Source organism: Acinonyx jubatus, chromosome E1 (genome assembly GCF_027475565.1).
Source record: "Acinonyx jubatus isolate Ajub_Pintada_27869175 chromosome E1, VMU_Ajub_asm_v1.0, whole genome shotgun sequence".
Lineage (NCBI taxonomy): Eukaryota > Metazoa > Chordata > Mammalia > Carnivora > Felidae > Acinonyx > Acinonyx jubatus.
In genome coordinates this window covers 38,831,892-38,852,444 of record NC_069397.1, presented here as the reverse complement: position 1 = coordinate 38,852,444, position 20,553 = coordinate 38,831,892, and the positions used below count along the sequence as shown (strand labels likewise).

Here is a 20,553-nt window from a genome sequence, read left to right as displayed (position 1 = left end):
TCATGTTATATAATCAACAAACTATAGGGGCACCTGGGTGGCTCAGTCAGTTAAGCGGCCGACTTCAGCTCAGGTCATGATCTCGCGGTCGGTGAGTTTGAGCCCCGTGTCGAGCTCTGTGCTGACAGCTCAGAGCCTGGAGCCTGTTTCAGATTCTGTGTCTCCCTCTCTCTGACCCTCCCCTGTTCATGCTCTGTCTCTCTCTGTCTCAAAAATAAACAAGCAAACAAACAAACTATAAAGACTGAGAATATGTATGTATTTTAGTTAGGAACTTTGAGAGAACTCACTTCCCAGTACTTATATGGTCTTTTCAGAATCCCAAACAGCCAAATTGAAAAGTGACTTTGCAGTCCTAATCCTACTTGACATCTCTGAACTACTGAAATCCTCCATGTTGTTGACCACTCCACCTTCTTGAAATTCTCCTCTCCCTTGGCTTTCTTGAAACTTCTGTGTTCTAGTTCTCTCCTTTTTGAGTGTTACCTTTCAACCTCTTCTGTTTCTCCTTAAATATTACAGTTTCTCAAGGCTTTATCCTTGGTCCTCATCTCTATGGATTCTATGAAATCTCATCCAGTTTCATGACTGCTCTTTTGCCAATAACTTCCAAACCTAGCCACAGTTTCTGAATCCCAGACCCACACTGAAACTGCCCTTGAAGTTTCTGTACCTGGATGTTGACAGGCGCTTCACCCCTAATCCTCCCTATCCTGAGCTCATTATCTTTCCCACAAGACCTGCTCCTCCTTTGCATTCCCACATCAGCTAATGGCACGTCTCAAAGTCCAAAACTGGAAACCTTCTGCCATTTGACACTCCCTCCTTCTCCTTCCTCACCCCGAAACTAAGCAATAATCAAATGCAACCATTTCTATCTTCTATCTTCCCATTCTTTCCACCCCACTGCTACTTTCTTGAAGCTCTCATCGTCTCTTCCCCTTCCCCCAGACTCTTGCAAATCCTCCTATCTCCTCTCCCTGCCTCCGGTTTCCCTGTGATCCATCTAGTACACGGGCAACAATGTTATCGTTCTTATAATTAGGATCATGTTCGTCCCCTGCGCAGCAACCTTTGTTGGTCCACCCCCTGACTATGGGACCAAGTCCAAATTCCTTAGCATGGTATTAAAGGCCCTTCCCCAACTGATTTCCAATCTTATCTCTTGGAAATCACTCATACAAACTTTATGCCCCAGCCAAACCAAACGTTTCAGTTCTTCAAATAGGTCATGCATATTTACACCTCCTGTATACCCACTTGTCCCTCCACCTTGAAATTCTCCCCCCACTCATTTTTTTATAAGTGGCATCTCCCTCTATCCTCAGGGGACTGGCTTCTCTTCCTTGGTGCTTCATATGCTGTACATAAATCTGTATTATTAAAATCATCCTATTTTGTAATTATTTGTGTCTTATCCCCTGCCCTCTGCCTCCCAAGATATGGTTTCTTTGAGAGCAAGGACCACATCTTACTTACCTTTACATTTCAGAACCCCACACTTCTGGTATATAGTATATATTCAGTGATAACTTGCACAAAAATGGGGAAATCAGAGCCAAAGTGCCTGACCCTTCCCCACAGAAGGTAAAGGGAAAGGCCTAGAGACAAAAAACAAAACAAAACAAAACAACACCTCTTTACCTTCTTTTCTGCTTCAGCTGATCTAACGGTCAGTTGTACTAACTGAAAGAATACAAAAAAGTCCTTTCTGCAGAATTTTTATCACTACAAAGCCTGAAATTCCACTTAGGTAAAAGGTACATTTTTTTAATGTAAATAGTTTTGGTGAACGCCTCTCCACTCCTACCCACCTTTGTCAGTAAGTCACACCTTAGATGAATGAGACTAACCAGATGGTTATCCGACTGGTACCTATTCCCACAGCAGGGTTGAAAGTCTCGAAGCAAAGGAGGCCAAAACAGGGGAATGGGGCACGTCAAGGGAGGGCCAAGGAAGCTGGGGTGTGGCTCTACCATGCTAGGGAGCGCGGACACACAGCAGCTGGAGGGGGACGGCTGCCGGGAGGAAGTGGGCAGCAAAACCGAGATCCAAATTCAGTGATGGGAACTTTGGTAGGGACTTGTTCTTCTGGTCCTCCCCAGAGATGGGGGAAACACCCTCTCTCACACTCAGCAAAAGCAGCCCCACCTCTGAGGCAGGCTTGGCTTTTCAGGAGAAGAACTCACCTTCCATTGTTACTTCACTCCTGCGAACCCTTGCAACTCACCGAAGTATTGTTCCCACCTACTGCCCCCATTATCCTGCCTTTCATCTAGCGAGGAGGCGAGGAAGACAGGGGTGAGCCGGTTTCTGCAGTCCCAAAACATCTTCTATTATCTGAGAACTTCTCTTTCTTCCTACCTTGCTTGGGGCATCAAGCAGGGTTTCTAAGAGGAAGACTGGAAGAAAGAAGCCAGAGTGCTTCCACAGAACAAACATAATGTGTATCCAGGAATGTTTTCAGTCCTGTGAAACCTGGATCAACAGACCTTAAAGAAACTAAAAGCCAAGAGCTGTCTGTGAGGATGCCCCACTCATACTGAATGTGACTTTTGTGGGGGCCTCTGTAAACTAGCCCTCCAAAGCACCCCGGTTCCTATCTTCCAAGCTCTGTTCCCTGTTTTCCTTTGATTCTACAGTATTTTTTTTTTATTTATCTTGTGAGAGAAAGAGAGAAAGAGAGAGAGAGAGAGAGAAACAGTGAGCAGGGGAGGGGCAGAGAGAGAATCCCAAGCAGGCTCTGCTCCACATCAGCAGAGAGCCTAGCGCAGGGCTTGAACTCACAAACTGTGAGATTAGAACCTGAGCTGAAATCAAGAGTCAGAGGCTTAACGGACTGAGCCACCCAGGCACCCCGGTTTACTTTGATTCTAGAAGCCCTTGACACTCTTGCATTGAATTCCCCTGCTTAATGTGACCAGTCTGTTTCTGATGGCCATGCCTGCCTACACTGTGAACCCCACCTGGATCCTCCTGCACAGATGCTAACTCCATCCCCCACTCCCCACACTGTGTGCATACATCTCCCACTCCATACCAGTAAGCTCTGCTCTCCACCTAGCATTATGCTAAGTGTCAAGAAAGAAACATGAATAATGTATGGTCTCTACCTTCAAAGAGCCTATACTTTGATAAGCATGTATTTCATGGTATTGCAATTATTCACTTTCCCATTAACCTCCTGGAGGGTAAGGACTTTATATAAGCCTTACCAATCAGTAGAATCTGAGCAGGAAAGAGCTGGAACACACGAATTGGGAAAAACTGAGGAGAAGCTAATACAAGGACTATCTGCAGAAGTGTGGACACAGCGTACAGAAACCAGTAGCTATGGTTACTCCCATACCCAAACAGACAAAGGAAAGTGACTCAGAAAGAGAAAGTCCTATAAAGAGGGTCCCCTTGAAAGGAGTCGTAGCTTTTTATGAAAGGCCACACCCAACCAGTAGAGGCCAGGGGAATAAATACCTCAAACTCACTCTCCTCCCTCTCTTCCCCCCATTTACTGATTGGGTCCCCACTACGCCAACTAATGAAAGCCAGGGGGCAGCAATCCTTCTGGAGCAGGAGAGCAGGAGGAGAAAGATGGCAAGTGGATCTGGAGGGGCAAATGGCTTTGTAGGGTCGGCACTCGGTACACGTTTGCTAAATTCGATTATCACTACCACATATACACAGACAATTTCTAGGTTCACTTTTCCCATTTTATTAGTTCTCAAGTAGCTACAGTAGTGTTTCAGTTGACAGTTTTCCTGACATGTATAAGTGTTAACTCTCCCTCTCCGCTACAGAAATATATATACTAACATTAAAGAGACAATTGTCCTTAAAAAAAAAAAAAAAAAAAAAAGGCAATTGTCTTCAATCTAACTTCCCAGTAATCAGTTCCACTCTGGACACCCTGATGAAGGCTGAGATTCTTCTGTCTTTCTGTGCATTTCCACCCCCTCCATTCTGTGCACGTAAGTGTAACAAAATCATGGGCCCTCGGGGTCTGAGACGCTGACACGGAGAAGGCCGAACAATCCCCATGCACTCTGGGGATGGGGTGCGATGAGGTGGATATCATGGCATAAGGGAGTGGGGTGGCACAGAGCTGCCACGTGCAGACATTTGGGATGCTGAGGACAGACAAAGAGATACGAAAAGAAGTGCCAGCAAGAAAGTCTGAAGGAGAGGTGACTTCCAGAAATTCAGAGCAGACTATGGGAGCACAACTCTGAGAAATGGGCATGGAAGCAGGGAGAGTTCTGTGCATAGAGTAAGAACTAAGAAAGTTTGTGCCTTCTCTTCAGGCTACCCCCCCCCCCCGACACTCCACACACACACATTCTGACAGATTAAATCACATGTTTGTTTCAAGGCTGCCCTTTTAAGTGTGAAACTGCTTTCAACAGATTTCTGCCCAAAATAACCTCTCTTCTCCTTACCAAGAACTGCAATTCCTATCACGGGAAACAATCTCTCACTTCACAATTGAAGAACAAGTTCAGAATGCATATGCTAGAGCACCTGGAACAGCACGGTAAATAGGGTGCTCTATTTCTCTTTTTGTAAATGAACACTATCGTATCTCTTCCTTGGAAAAGGGAGTTAAAACACGAGAAAGCCCATGGCTTCCGATGAAGGGCAGAGAGATTTCAACCCAGAGAAGGGTGAAGAAGGAAGAGAGTAAAGACGCCAATGACGAACACCAACAACTCCACAGTTGGGTACAAAGGCACCCATAAGCAGTCTGAGATGTGTGTGGGTATCCAAAATCAATGCATGCTCAGAAGCTGGACTTAGGAGGAACTCAGATCCAGAGGCATGCATGATATCTGTCAAAAACCTAGGGCCCATAACTGTCCCATGAGCATCCCTGGCACATACTAGAGCATTCAGTCAGTATGCCTTAAGTGAATGTGTGACAGAAGTACGGTTATGAGTTTTAAAGACCACTCTGGACTAACGTGAGGGAGCAGGGGGAAGAAGAGGGTAAGGGAGAGAACGAGCATTTATTGAGTGACTACTGTGTACCAGGCACTAATACTTGTTTCTCATTTGCTTTCCCAACATCTTCTGGAAGGTGTACAGATGAGGAAACTGAGACTCAAAGAAGATAAGTAACTTTTATCCAGGCTGGAAAACAGTGAACCAGGACTCAAACACCCATCTGTCTGACTCCAAAGCATATACACTACTCCACACAGACTCCCTGGAAAGAGACTGGTTGTTGGCTTGCAAAGCTACACCAAAAAGAGAGAAACAACAAAAAGAAAGAAACCTGAGCTAGGCTCAAGAGCATGGGAATGATAGAAAATATAGGGTCAGAGGGAAACAAAGATTTTTCTGCGAGATGCATGCCTGCAGAGTTTCAATAAAAATGACCATTCATCACGGCTCAAAACGCAGGGTCATGAAATGATCTGTTTTTCCCACCCTCACATAGTTTCCTGTCGTATGTAGCCAACTCCCTGGGAGGCACCACTTGCACCTATATGGCCCATCAATCTCTAGATTAAGGAGTAGAGGGGCGCCTGGGTGGCTGTTGGTTAGCAAGCGTCCAACTTCGGCTCAGGTCATGATCTCACGGTTCAGGAGTTCGAGCCCTGTGTCGGGCTCTGTGCTGACAGCTCAAAGCCTGGAGCCTGCTTCAGATTCTGCGTCTCCCTCTCTCTCTGCCCCTCCCCCACTCACACTCTGTCTCTGTCTCTCAAAAATAAGTAAATAAACATTAAAAAAAACTTTTAACTAAGGGGTAGAGAGATTAAGCTGACCGCCCAAAAACCTATATATTTTTTAAAAACTGCTCATAAAAGATGATGTAATGTGATAGTGTTACATAACATAAAGCTCTACGATGGTCTCCACAGTGCACTGACTGAGGCTATACTTTGACCTCAGACTTCTGTTACATTTGCACACAATGGCTTATTCCTCTGGGCTCTGACAGCATAGTCACAGTGGCTATGGGTCTGTTAAGGCCTCAGGGGAAGCTATGGCATTGTAGGGGGCTCAGAGAGTTAGGGGGCCTTCTGGTGTACTTTCTGGTGTTGGGGTTGGGAGGCTGGGTGCTGGAACAGGATAGAGTAGCATGAGTGCCGGACCCAATGGGAGCCATGTAAAATGCTGGTAGCTCTGATGATGGTGGCCTTCTCTCAAGTAACACAAGGGAAAACGTTGGAATTTAAACCACGGCATGGTCTCCTACCTTGACAAGGTGCATCACCCGGAAAACACCAACGCTGACCTTGAATTAAAAATAAAAACATGGTATGAGAATTTTGGAAAAAAGAACATTAATGGTCAACCTCAAGACTATAGCAAATACTACACCACCACTGAGGACCTTAAAACTCAGATAAGTTGTCTTACGTATAAATAACTTTTCTTTCCTGGATAACATACATTATATCACATAAATCAATGCATTTAATTTAAACATAAAAATATCTGGGGGCACCTGGGTGGCTCAGTCAGTTAAGCGTCAGCCTTCAGCTCAGGTCATGATCCCACGGTTCACCAGTTTGAGCCCAACATCAGGCTCTGTATTGACAGCTCAGATTCAGTCTCCCTCTCTATCTGCCCCTCCCTTATTTGTACTCTGTCTATCTCTGTCTCAAAAATAAACATTTAAAAAATTAAATAAATAAACATAAAAATATCTAATGTGCATAAAAATATAAAATTTCCTGATGACACTCATTTGAAAGAGCATTGACTTATTTTTCTGTATTTCAGAAGTTGTAAAAGAAAATATATTTAGCTGAAAAGTTCTATAACAATTCTAGAAAGGTTTGAACTTACTGTTTATATACTTTAGACAAATATAGTTATGATGGCATACACTTATAATTATTGAAACCTATGATACATATAATCTTGACCTAACACTCTATATATTTTGTTGAATAATATGGTTCCTTTTCCTCTCTCAAAGGTCAACCCAATATTACTTTGGAAAAAGTCAACACTCTGCTTCAGATCAACAGTTCCAGGCTTACCGTGGATGACATCAAGCTCAAGTTAAGCCAAAAAACATATAAAGGACTGATTGTTAAGAAAATATTTTTGCCCATTCACATTAATTACATTTAACAAGCAATTACCACAAAATTTACAATATAATTCTTTCACATTATTACATAGCCCAATATAATGACCTCTTTTAAAACACTTAGATTACAATAAATAACAGTAATAGGCTACCTATCTGAAAACTCCCAGCTCTTGGAAATCTAACAGATGGCATAGGACTCTCAAATCATGGGTCAGAGACTCATTTTTACAAAAGTGCAGAAGGTCCCCAGTACTGCATTTGAAAGTGAGAATTTGGTTCCCTTCTTGGTCAAAGAGCAGAAGGTAGATTTTCAATCTTTTAAGACTTCAGGAACACCGGACCTACCATTTCCTCAACACCGAGGATGTGCTAGGCCCTGTGCTAAGCACTTTTGCACACATCAGTTCACTTAATCCTCACACTATTCCTATTTTAACAATGAGGAAACTAAGGTGTAGAGCAAATATTTGCCCCAAGGTGACAGCTAAAAGTGGTGGACGTGCAATGGGAACCCTGGTCTTTACTCCAGAGTTGTGCTCTTTACCCTCCACTATGTGGAATGTTCTAGTACCACTAGATGAGGAGAATTCCATTACTATCTAAGTTGTATTTGTTCTTCTAATTGTGCTTTGTCCACATACCACAATGGAGTTTCCCATCACCAGAGCGTTGAGGTGGATAGCATCAGCCTGAGAAGTTTTGGATGGGTTGTCCCCAAACAAGACTGATCTAGCGTTGAAAATGGAAACCTGATGGAGGAGCTGACTCACCTCCAAAAGAATCATGGAGGAGACAAGGGTGGGGGGTCAGAGAGAGACTCATGAAGAATTAGGAATTGCATGAAATGTTAATCAAAAGCTTCAATATGTCAGCACTTGAAGATATGGTAGTGGTGGGTGTCATTATAAGATTCCATTTCATAAAACACAGGTAAAATAACACAGACTGTAAAGTCAAGGTGTCTATAAGATTCTTCACACCTTGTTCCCTCTGCCTAGCCCTCTGATTTCAGGAAGGCCAACAGGGGCCTGGGTCATGAGAGGGGTCCTCACTAAATATGATGCTTTCTAAGATCAGCATCATAAAGCATTGTGCTAGAAAGCACACTCAACTGGAAGCAAATAAGAAAAATAAGGGTCAGCAATGCTAGGTGGTGGGAATATGGAATTTCTTACATTATTATTTGTAAACTTTCTGATCTTAATTCTCAGTGTTTTTTCAATATTCTGTAAATGTCTCAAAATTTTAATGAAGACCACTGGCCTAAGAGTTAAAAGTCTTGGATTCAGGTTTGTGCTTTGTTCATCATGACTTTGATGAGTTGTTACTCTCTGAGTCTCAATTTTTTGCTAGTTAAAAAATAACAACAGGGGCTCCTGGGTGGCTCAGTTGGTTAAGCATCATGATCTCGGCTCAGGTCATGATCTCGGCTCAGGTCATGATCTCACGGTTTGCGAGTTTGAGCCCTGCATTGGGCTCTGTGCAAACAGCTCACAGTCTGGAGCCTGCTTCAGATTCTGTGTCTCCCCCTCTCTCTGCCCCTCCCATGCTCATGCTCTGTCTCTCTCTGTCTCTCAATAATAAATAAACATTAAAAAAAATTTTTTTTAATAAAATAACAACGCCCCTCTCTCCACCTCCCAGCAAAACTTACCTCTCAGGGTGACAGTAAGGATCAAATGAATCACTTATATTAAGATACTTTGTAAAATATAAAAATATTATTTTCTTAGAAAAATATTATTATCTTACATTGGTCCTGAATATTTGTGTAATCGGGTTGCCAAACAAAATAAACGGACACTCCATTAAATTAATTAAATCTCCATCAAATAAACAGTGAATAATATTTTATTATAAATACATCCCAAATACTGCAATGGGACATACTTACTCTAAAAAAGTATTCATTGTTTATCTGAAATTTACATTTACTTGGGCATTCTGTATTTTTATTTACTAAATCTGGTAACACTGGTAATTTTGTAATCTCATGGAAATTTTTTTAAACCTTAACAATGATTTCTAAAATCTACATTTCCAGTTTTATCTTTTTAATCTATTTGCATGATCATATCCCAGATGCAAAAACCAAGTAACCTGTGACATTTCAAATTATTTGATTTTGGATCAGTAAATGAAGGGAGACGTGTTAAGGTACCTCGTGTTGAAGTGTATGTCCCAGGAGTGGACCTGACGGCCCTACAGGGCCAGGTGAGGAGGCAGTAAAAGGTGTTCACAGAACAAAGCCAAGAAAGGCTGAGGCCTGGTTTATGAAAAGGTAAGCCTATCGCCACCAAAAAAATCATGGAATACCTAGCTGGTACAAAGTATTTGTACTTTTATTCCACTCTAAGTCTTCAGAGCAAAGAACTGAATGGGCATGCATTGGCTTCTGCTGACAAGTACCAACAGGAATAAGCCGGCTGAGCCACATCAAACTCTCCACACGCTGGAATTAAAGCTTCAGGCCCAACCAGCTCTATGAAGAATGTTGCAACGTGTTGTTCTGAGAGTCCAAATTGTTATCCACATATGACAGTTACAAGACTGGTCACAGATTTCTCAAACTATTTTATGTCTCTAAGGAATCATCTCTTCATTGTAAAAACTAAAAGCAACTCTGTTTAAGGTTAAACAATAAAGGAACAGGAAGAGAGAGGAAGACACAGTGCCAAGAACGGTTTCTTTAAAATTACAAACTATGTTCTGTTTTCCTTCACTGCAATTTTTAATAAAGCATCTTTCACTTTTATTTTCTATCCCTTCAGGAACAATCCTTTGGATTCAGTTTGACAAAAACTGAAAGTAACCAACTACTACGGTCAACTTTCACAAATGCAAGAAATCATGGGCAATCTGGAATTTCAAGTTCAACAAATCAGGACTCAAGTGGAGAGCCAGGATGTTGACTAGGAACAACTCCTGGGCTGAGATTCAACCAGTGAATGAAACTGAAAAGTACCATAAACTAATGAATGGCAAGTCTGGATAAATGATTAATTAATCCACTAAAACCCTAGCCCTCTATTAAACACTCAGTTCTTTTATATATATATATATATATATATATATATATATATATATGTATTAAATATAATTTATTGTCAAATTGGTTTCCATACAACACCCAGTGCTCATCCCAACAGGTGCCCTCTTCAATGCCCATCAACCACTTTCCCCTCTCTCCCACCCCCCATCAACCTTCAGTTTGTTCTCAGTATTTAAGAGTCTTTATGGATTAAACACTCAGTTCTTAAACTGACAGTGTGTATGGGGCGGCCTGGGTGGTTCAGTCGGTTGGGCATCTGACTCTTGATTTCAGCTCAGGTCATGATCTCATGGTTTGTGGGTTCAAGCCCCTCATCAGGCTCTGCACTGACAGCATGCAGCCTGCTCGGAATTCTCTCTCTTCCTCTCTCTCTGTCCCTCCCCTGTTCTCTCTCTCTCTCTCTCTCTCTCTGTCTCTCAAAACAAATAAACATTTTTAAGTTTTAAGTAAGATAGCATGTATGTGCTCAAGCCTAAAATATCAGGCCAAATAGCACTTGTCATAAAATAATTTACCATTGTGACTGACCCACTCCTACCCACTCAAATCCATTACCCTCAAAACATATCCATATTGCAAAGTGTTTGCAGAACATCTGTGAAAAGAACATTTTGAATCATCTAAACAAAAAGGAATATTCTTCAAATCTGCTTCCTTTTAAAATTCCATTTAGCTCATTTGTTAGTAGGAAATGTAAGCCTATCCTAAAACAGACTAGCTATAATAAAATGGTTCCCTACTCACCACTGTAATCTACATTTCTGGGACAGTCTTTGAAACCACAAAGCAGCATTTAATTAAACATCTGACAGTGAAAGGTGGTGGTTAAGAGTGTCAAAGGTGGGGGAGCTAGAGAAGACAGAGCTGGTTTCAATTCTGGCTCAGACACCAGTGTATTAGCTGTACCACCCTATGCCCGACACACAAGCATTGTAAGCTTCAGTTTCCTCCTCCATTTTTTAAAAAAGGGTTTAAGAATAGTATCTGCCATACAGGGTTGTTCCATGAGAAAATGTGCATAAAGCCCTTAACAGTGTCTGGCACAGAGTAAATGTTAAATAAATGTTAATGATGAAAGTTCTTGCTATTCATAATATTCTTGTGCTTAGAGCAACCTGATGGCTATCAGTGTGACTGTTACAACAGTTATCCCATTGTACTAGATCTTATTTATTTATTTATTTGGGTGAGAGTGCATACCTGCAAGTGGGGGGAGGGACAAAGAGAGAGGGACAGAATCCCAAGCAGACGCTGTGCTCTCAGCAGGGGGCCCAAGGCAGGGCTCGATCTCACAACCCGTGAGAAATCAAGAGTCAGTTCCCTAACCCACTGAGCCACCCAGGAGCCCCAGATCACTTTTAGATTGCAGCATTTATATTCCAAATGTCAAAAAAAAAAAAAAAAAAGTAAAGAAAACACAACATCTTAAGTTGTATCTTTTTTATATCTAAGTTTTAGGACTAGAGAACTCATTTATATCTAAGCTTAAGGACTAGACAAGTCTAACCTTCACTCCACATTTTAACCAAAATGATCAACACAGGAAATATTAGTGAGACACCAAAAATTCTGGTAGCTTTTGGGTTATGAAAGTTGGAAAATCCCAAAGCAACAGAACCCTTCCAAGTCACAGTTTACTATCAAATTAATTCAGATAATACACCATTTGTTCAAGATTTAGAGTAAAAACCTTACAAAAAGCAGTTAATCTCCATAAAGGGTTTAGCTCTGTCTAGAAAAGCCAGCATAATAAAAGGATTAGTGTGGCAATTATGCATGGTACCTAATTGCTCCGATTTGTTATTTTAACGACTGGTCTGGAGCTGAGGACCATCACGCCCAAGACTTAGGGACCTCCAGAAACCCAAGCAGGAAGGACCCTGAGAAAGTCAGGACACAGTCTAGCCTGGGTACAGATAATACCTACAAGTCTGACCCCTCCAGGAGCAGAATTCATGTCCCAGTCTGTTTTTCATCACAAATGAAATGATTTTTAAAAAGGCTTACCTGATCTGAGAAAGAAAACAGAACCCCTCATGTTCTTGTTCATTTTCTAAGTCACATGACTGCAAAATACAATTCTGGATCACTTCCAGAGACTTTTAGCTCACTCACCGTGTTAAAAGTTCTCAAGCTAGATCTGTACTCAAATCCCAGCTGAGTCCTTCTATTGAACAATTTTGAGCAAGCTACTTAATTTTTCAGTTAAAAAAAAAGCTACCTCGTACAATTGCTGTCAGGATTTGATGAGACAAAAATTCAGGTGAAGTGTTTGGCACGGGCCCTGGAACATAGAATAAGTCTCAATAAGCTCTAATTATCTGAGGACTGACTTTGCAAAGGTTACTTTCATATTTATTTAATAAATTTAATCCAAGAAATTAGTGTTCTTTGGGCATTATCTCTCATCAACTTTGTAGAGGGAGGACACAGAATGGTTACAGTAAATTTTCTCCATTGCAATTATGTGTTTCATTTTAATAATTGTTTCAATCTATTCCTTACCATTCCCACCACACACACACACACACACACACACACACACACACACACACAGACACACACGTGATCTGGACACCGAGCTATTGTCAACTTGTTATAAAACTGATAAGCTGATTCTTTAAAGTATTTTAAAAATCTCTAGGCAATAAAATTAAGAGATTAACTCGTAAGATTTTTTTCTTAATTTAAGCACATTATATATATTCATTTAAAGTTACTAGAGTGGGGGATTGCCGCTTTTATTATATTCTTTAACCTCTATATGTACCATGTGGAAATCAAAATTTTGTCTACTCTTTTTAGATCTGCCCACATTCCCTAAGTAAAAATTAACAAGATTTCATATATTACTTTCTCCCATTACCACACATCTTTGAGAGGATCGATTTTGATTAACAACCACAATTGGACCTAAAGGAATTTTCTTGGATTTAGGAATGAGGGCAAAAAACAGCCACTATTTTTGACAAAGTTGTTTTAATATCTTAAGAGTGTAGTTTGTAGAGCTTGGCTGGTTGGCTGGTACTTTCACTTTTACTACTTTTTATGAAAACTCAAAGGGATATTATCGTTCTGTTTTCTGCTCTACATCAGTAAATTCTCCTCCTAATGCAGGTGATTCATAGTTTCACACCTCCTAATGCAGCTAATTGTTTTCATAGAATGAAGTCAACTCAATTGAAAGGAAGAAACCTATGACATGCTAACGAAACATAAAGGCCAAGTCACATAACATTTAATCCTTAAGTTACACCAAACTCATGTGCTTTCTAACTAGAAAACCAACTAAAATAGCCAACTATCCTAATAAACAGATTGAAGTGTTAGAAGTACAGATATATTTTAGGAGTTTGCCAGTATCAAGATCATCACAACAGATCCAAGACCAAAAAGGGGACCTTTAATGAAGCGGAAAAAGTGAGGGCCAAAATGTTTTTTTTTAATATATAAAGCGTATATATAAAGTCCAAGGTATATATCTTTATATATTTTAAGATACCTTAAAACTCCTGTGCAGAATATTAGATTTCTTATCATTCTTATGCAACATTCTCACATCTAAAAGTATTATAAGTTACTTTAAAGTGAAATTAGTTGTCTTCAACTGGCCTTTATTTAAATTTTGAACTTGCACCACTGCCAAAAAAGAGCTTAGAGAACAAAATAAAGGCAAGAAAAGAAAGTAGGAAAAGGCACTGAGGTGATACGAAAACATTCAGAGAACAGTAAGTATCTGTCAGGTACAGACCGGGTATACAGCACCCTCCCTTCTCTAAAGGGACTTAAAGGCCTCATCTCACTAGGAACAATGATAGCACAGCATATTATAAAACACTAGATTACACACACAGGAACTGAAAGAGACAGACAGACGTGACTTACATTAATGGTGAGAAACCTCATGAAGGAGAGGACATTTAAGCCAGAGCTTCGAGTTGAGGTAGCATGATTTGAGTAACTAGCAAAGTGAAAGAAGGACATTTCAAAACAAGAGCAACAAAGGCCTTAAATTCAGGGATAAAGCATAATGTCTTGGCCAGGATTAAAAAAAAAAAAAAGGCTTGCTGATCATTAAAGAATTTTTCACGGAAATGCTAATACATTTTTTCATTGGATCGTGATTATACATATTGTAATATTTACGGGTACACGCATCCCGTGCTTTTTGGAAGTTCACCTTGATGCCATTTTGCTTTTACAAAAGACTTACATTAGTACCTGTTCTCATTAACTGGAAAAAATCCAGAGAGATTTTCACTTTTGTGAAAAATAGGCAAAAAGCGAAAATAGCACCAAGCGTTTCCTGCAGTGAGCCATTATAGAGGTAGCAAGAATGGCCCCACCAAGCTCCTCCCCTGAGAACTACATTCAGCATCTCAGCGTCTATCAGCCATAGCTTTCAACTGTGTCTGTGAGCGTGTGGGCTTTATCTCCATGTATTCTGTGCATCAGTTGGCAAGATGTGTCCCAGGGTATCAGAAAAGCCTAAAAGAAGTTATTTTGAGGACTTGGGGATGCTCAAAATTTTCCATATAAATTAATGATAACTGCTTCTTTGCTTTACAGGAACACTCTACTTTCAAACAGCAGGGGAAACCTCCAGTGTTACCCATATTTTATAGGGTAGTAAAATGAGACACAGAGAGGCTGAGTGTCTTGCCCAAGGCCACATAATTACTTCATGAGGAGAATGCAGCTCTTCCACTCCACCACCCTTATGCACCGCAGGGAGCATGAAGATGAACACAGAGTCAGGCAAAGCTGTTGAGAAGACTTCATCCATCCACAAGAGGAATCCATAATAGGTGCTTGAGTACACTGATGAAGTCATGACAATACTTTGTCAAGAACATTAATCCTGCAGCAGTGAACAGGAAAGATCTTAAGTGACATAGCACTGAGCCAAGAAAATGTCTTCAGAAGCTAGTGACAGAAGTGCTGAAAGCCTGGATTAGGGCAGTTGCAGCGGGACCAGACAGAAAGAAAAACATCAGCTAAGATTTAAAAAAAAAAAAAAAAAGTGACAAAATTGGGGATTTGGTGGGTATAGGAGATAAAGAAAAGAATGAAGTTAAAAATGAAAGCACAGGGGCACCCGGGTGGCTTAGTCAGTGAAGCACCCAGGTTGGTGAGTTTGGGCCCCCATCGGGCTCCCCGCTGACAGTGCAGAGCCTGCTTGGGATCCTCTCTACCTCTTTCCCTGCCCCTCCACCACATGCACACACACACTCTCTCTCTCTCTCTCTCTCAAAATAAATAAACTTCAAAAAAAAAATCACACATCATTTAGAGAAAAACAGATGGCAAACTTTATCACAAAGTTATCAGTAAAGCACATCTTTCCTTTGCCTACCCTCCTCCCCTGCCATTTTCTCCTCCTCACCAGCCATTTTTCCATCCTCTAACCTTATCCTTTCACTCATATTTTTCCGGCCTACTGTGGGTTAGACAGTGGCTTAGGCTCCAAGATACTGATCACAGTAATAGTAACACCAATAAACATGTCTTAAGCACTTGTTCTATGTATGTCAGGCACTGTTCTAAATGCTTAATATTTAACTAACTCATTCAACTACCACTGCAACACTGCAGAGTAAGCAAAATTATCATTCCTTTTTGAGAAATGAGGAAACCGGGGGGCATCTTGGTGGCTCAGTCAGTTAAGCGTCCGACTTCGGCTCGGGGCATGATCTCACAGTTTGTGAGTTAGAGCCCTGTGTGGGCTCTGTGCTGACAGCCCAGAGCCTGGAGACTGCTTCTGACACCTGCTTCCAATTCTGTGTCTGCCTCTCTCTCTGCCCCACCCCCGCTGACACTCTGTCTCTCCTTCAAAAATAAATAAACATTTTTTTTCAATTAAGAAATGAGGAAACCAAGACAACACACAGTGAGTGGTGGGGTGTGGGCTGTAACCCTGGCAGTCTGGCTCCAGAGTCCACTCACTTAACCATCTGCTATATTAACTGAAAAGCCTTCATGTAATTTCCACATTTTTGTGGCTTCTATCACAGTGCAATCCCAGAAGTTTCAGAAAAATTGCATGACATGGGAGTGTCTGCAGATTTTAAAGCACTGAATTTTAGATGTTTTGCAATGAGAAGTCATGGGCCTTATGAATATCTTCGCTAATTACTAATTATTGCCTAAATCGTCAGTCGGCTGGGAGGAGGGTACCAAATCCACTACACAGTTGTACAATTTTCCATTTGGCTTTGACTCTGTGGGTGGTAATCATAAAGGCACATTCAGCAGTTTGCACACAGTCACAGACCAGTCAAGCAAAATATGTCTAACTTTCAAACTTTCTGTGATAAACAATGGAAAACTCTAAACATTTAGCTCATCAATCCTGCCATCTTGAGACATAATCTGCACTACCAGAGTCCTCTTTCTGTAACTACTTAAATTACTCATTGTATCTCAATTAATCAGAGAAAGAAACTTGCAAATAGAATTTTCAAATAGAAACTTCAAAAGAGAATTTTACTTGAAGAAAAACAAGGAATAGGAAAGGTCCAAAAATCCCAACAGTGTGACAAGTCAAGTTGATAACAAAGCTGAAGCAACATGTTTCAAGAGCCCCAGCCAAACTAAACTCATGAGAATAGTGTGTACCCGCCTTAACCATGACTGCAAATCCAGAAGCAATTAAAGAGGAAATTAATACACTGGACTACATGAAAACAAAATACAGTAAGCAAAGTGGCCAAATCTAATATTGGGTATATATTGTAGATTACCCTACTACAATTCCACTAAACCTCCCCTGTGGAAGGACGCCAGTGGTTCCTAACTGCCAAATCAACTTTCTCTTCAATCTCCTTTCTCCTTGATCTCTCTTTCTGGTGACCAGCCTACTTATCTGGGTTCCCTCCTCCCTTGGCTTCCAAGTTCCTTCTTCCTCTTTCCCAAATCATAAGTGCCCTCCTTCTCAGTATTATTCTCTAGTCTCTAGCTCTTCTTCCCAGCCCCTAAAGTGGACATCCGTCAAAGTTCAGGCTTAGACCTTCACTCATTTCTTTCTCAATTCCTTCCCTTAGGGATCTTACCTATCTTGAACGTATCTGCTGCTCTAATCTCCCTCCTGAACTGTAGTCCTAGGAGTCTAAGTGCTAAGATATTTTTACGTGAATATCCTGGTACTACTTCAAATTCCTATCTTAAAACAAACTAATTTCTCAAAACTTCATTTTTCTTTCATTGTGCCCTCATGCACATCGCACACACACACACACACACACACACACACACACACACACACACACACCAGACTGTTAGAACCCCTCCCTGCACTACCTCAACACCCTGGTCATGCCTCAAGTGTAGCCCAGAGTACCCTATATTAGAATCTCCAACTTGTGGGTATGTTTGCTTGTCTCTCCAAGTAGAGTGCAAATTCCCTAAGTGGCAGGATTTGTCTTAGTCACCTATGTATCCCCAGGGAATATTGCAGGTACCAAATAAAATCTGTTAAGAGAAATTAATAAATATAGATGATCTGATCTAGCCAAACTGGCCCATTAAGCGTCTCCACCTGTTTGGCATTTTCATAGTCCCCACTTCCCAGAAAGGTCCTCTCTCTGCTGCTGCATGCATGGAAGAATCCTCCCCATCCTTTGCAAGACTCAGCTTAAATTCCACTGGCACATGAAACTTTGTCAGATGACCCTATTCCAACAAGACTCCTTGCTCATCAGTCTTACAGCGACAGTCTTTCACGACAGATCCTGTCATGAAAACAGGATCATCTTTGAAGCTGATTCAAAACCAGGTTCTAGCATAAACTACCTATGCTACTCTGGGCAATTCCTAAAGCTTTCTAAAGCTTCACTTTTTTTTTTTTCCAGCTATAAAATGAGGTATGTAATACCAATCAGAGAGAAATTGGGGAGGATTACAGGAGACTAAACCATCTAGAACATAGTAGATGTTTAGAAATGTTAACTCCTTTTCACTTCATTTACCATTCATATGGTGCTTAGGTTGATAATGTTTGTTTTGTCTCCTCAATTAGATTGTAAGGATTAGTAAAATCGTTAAGGGCAAGAGCTGAATCTCACTCATCTATGTTCTAAATACCTATCAATGCCCCACAGAGACACAATAAAAATAGAAAACAACGAAATTACAGTTACAGTGGATTATGGCAATCAAGTATATACAGTGCCAAGATTAGAAATGACAGTCTGTAAATTTTCATCCCATTTAGCTATAGAATTGTTACATGGCACCTCTGTAACGTCACTCATGCCAAAGGCGGATTTCAACAAATGACAGTGCAAATAAACACAAATCAATTTCTACAATATACAGGTTAATAAGCAGCCTTCGATAATAGATTTAGTTAAAGGTGGTTTAAATATTATAGTTGGTATTAGAAGAGTCTCTATACATGTATTTGTCCCCGTGTACTTTTACGCACAGGTTTCCTTTCACATATTCTTTAATATGATTGTAACAGATTTCTTCATACCACTTGCACCGGTTAAATAACTGAAAATAGATTTAAATTTTATATTTCTCCACCAGGGTGAAAAAAAAAAAAGTAAAAGCTAATACTGAAGCAAAACTGGTAAGATCAAGATCCAAAATTCATAATAATGGCAGGTAAAAATCTACCAGAATCTCTCTTTAATTAAAATGGTTTCTTTCCAAATCGCTTTCATTAATATCAAGGCTTCAACATCCGCTCTGAACTTACTGGAATGGTTTTTTGTTTTCTCTATCCTGATTTTTACAGCCTTCCTCTACCGCCTGCTATCTTCCTCAAGGATCAATTCCCATGGTTGGGTTTCATTATTTCTTTTAGCTACTGCCCCACTTACATGTGCTAACAAGTTGGTGGAACCACAACGTGCTGGGTAATAACCGTAACCCCTGACAATCAGCTCTACACTAACACTCCCAGCCACATTCCCCTACCCTGAAGAAACTATTTCTACAGTTTTTATAGGCTGTGCAGCTGTACATCTAATAGGAAAAAGCAATTCGTAAAAGAAGAGCATGTGCCAAATACCCTCTCATCTCAACATTTTCATGCTTCCAAGGACTTTTTGTTTTGTTTTGTTTTTTCCCCACGTGGAGAAGTTTATGGTGAGAAAGAGAGGCATTGGATCCTATCAGACCAACCACAGTAGAGAGTACATAGACACAATGGTAGCGTAGGAAAGAGCCAAAAGTCAGGCATCAAAACACTAAGTTTCTAATCTCAGTTCAACCACCTATTTCATTTCGTTAGGTGAAATCATAACCTCTCTCAGCTTCAACTTCCTCTTTCATACACTAGAGATAACCACCATCCCTATTTCAGCAGCTTGTTTCACAGATTATAAAATCACAGGATCACAAATGGCACTGTTTAATTATAAAATATGTGTGTGTGTGTAATACACATGAATATATTTTTGAACAACAGCATTGTCATAGCCTATGGGTAGATGAAAAATAATTTTATACCATGTATTAAAGTCCCAATTAAATACTCCACTAGACAAACTGTTACACCAAATTCTATACACAGTGTATCCAAGGAAAAAAAAATTTTTTTTTGAGAAACAGAATCTAGCTTGGAAACATATGTTCACAGTCCAGATCATAATTTTTGGAGCAAGTAACATTCTCTAATCTGGATTTATATTCCTGTAAGCAAATTTTTAATCACAATTACAACATAACTAAGCTCTCCCTTTGGGGATCAATCAAATTTAGAGTAAAGAAAGTAATGGAGGTTAGTTTTTCATATATTGTGCTAAGGATTTCTGCATTATGGTCTTCAAATGAGCCTTCACTATGATGAATTTAAAAATCAATAAAATCCAGAATCACTTCAGGATTTTTTTTTTTAGGTTAAAAAGAAAGGGTGCCTGGGTGGCTCAGTTAAGCGTCCAGCTCATGGTTTCAGCTCAGGTCGTGATCTTGCGGTTTGTGGTATTGAGCCCTGTGTTGGGCTCCGTGCTGTCAGCATGAAGCCTGCTTGGGATTCTCTCTCTCTCTCTCTCTCTCTCTCTCTCTGCCCCTCCCCTGCTCACACATTCATATGAGCTTTCTCGCTCTCAAAATAAACTTAAAAAAATATATAAGGTTAAAAAGAATAGCACCATTAAATTAGCAGATTCCTAAGTCATTGCTCACTTCCAACTCTCTAAGCAAAGTACCACTATGCTTTCATTCTCCAAATAAATTAAAAGATTCCCTACAAACACTACACACACACACACACACACACACACACACACACTTACCAATTTGGTTTTTTTATGGCTTTAATTTTTCATATGTGGCATCTTTTGAACACTAATTAAACTGCTTAGCACATTTTTTTCTTTTCTTTTTGGTTTGCTTGCAATTTTCTACAAGATCCCCATTAGAGCATGACATGTTAGTTTTTTTTTTCCAATTAATTAAAACTATTTAAAACATGAATTTGAAAAATCTTCAGCAATAATTTTGTAGC

General features: G+C 40.4%; 1 long non-coding RNA gene across 8 annotated transcripts in view; it reads right to left on the bottom strand.

Moving 5' to 3' along the window:
- LOC106989270 (uncharacterized) overlaps window positions 1-20,553 on the bottom strand; it is a 149,278-nt gene that overhangs the window by 124,612 nt on the left and 4,113 nt on the right. For 6 of the 8 annotated variants that reach the window (XR_008294167.1, XR_008294171.1, XR_008294172.1 and 3 more), the window contains exons 2-4: window positions 13,983-14,058; window positions 12,319-12,381; window positions 6,197-6,235 (exon numbers count right to left, since the gene is read on the bottom strand). This is a non-coding gene — a long non-coding RNA (uncharacterized LOC106989270). Of the gene's footprint in view, window positions 1-6,196; window positions 6,236-12,318; window positions 12,382-13,982; window positions 14,059-20,553 lie in introns of those variants that run through there. The other 2 variants (XR_008294170.1, XR_008294169.1) reach the window with 2 other exon arrangements.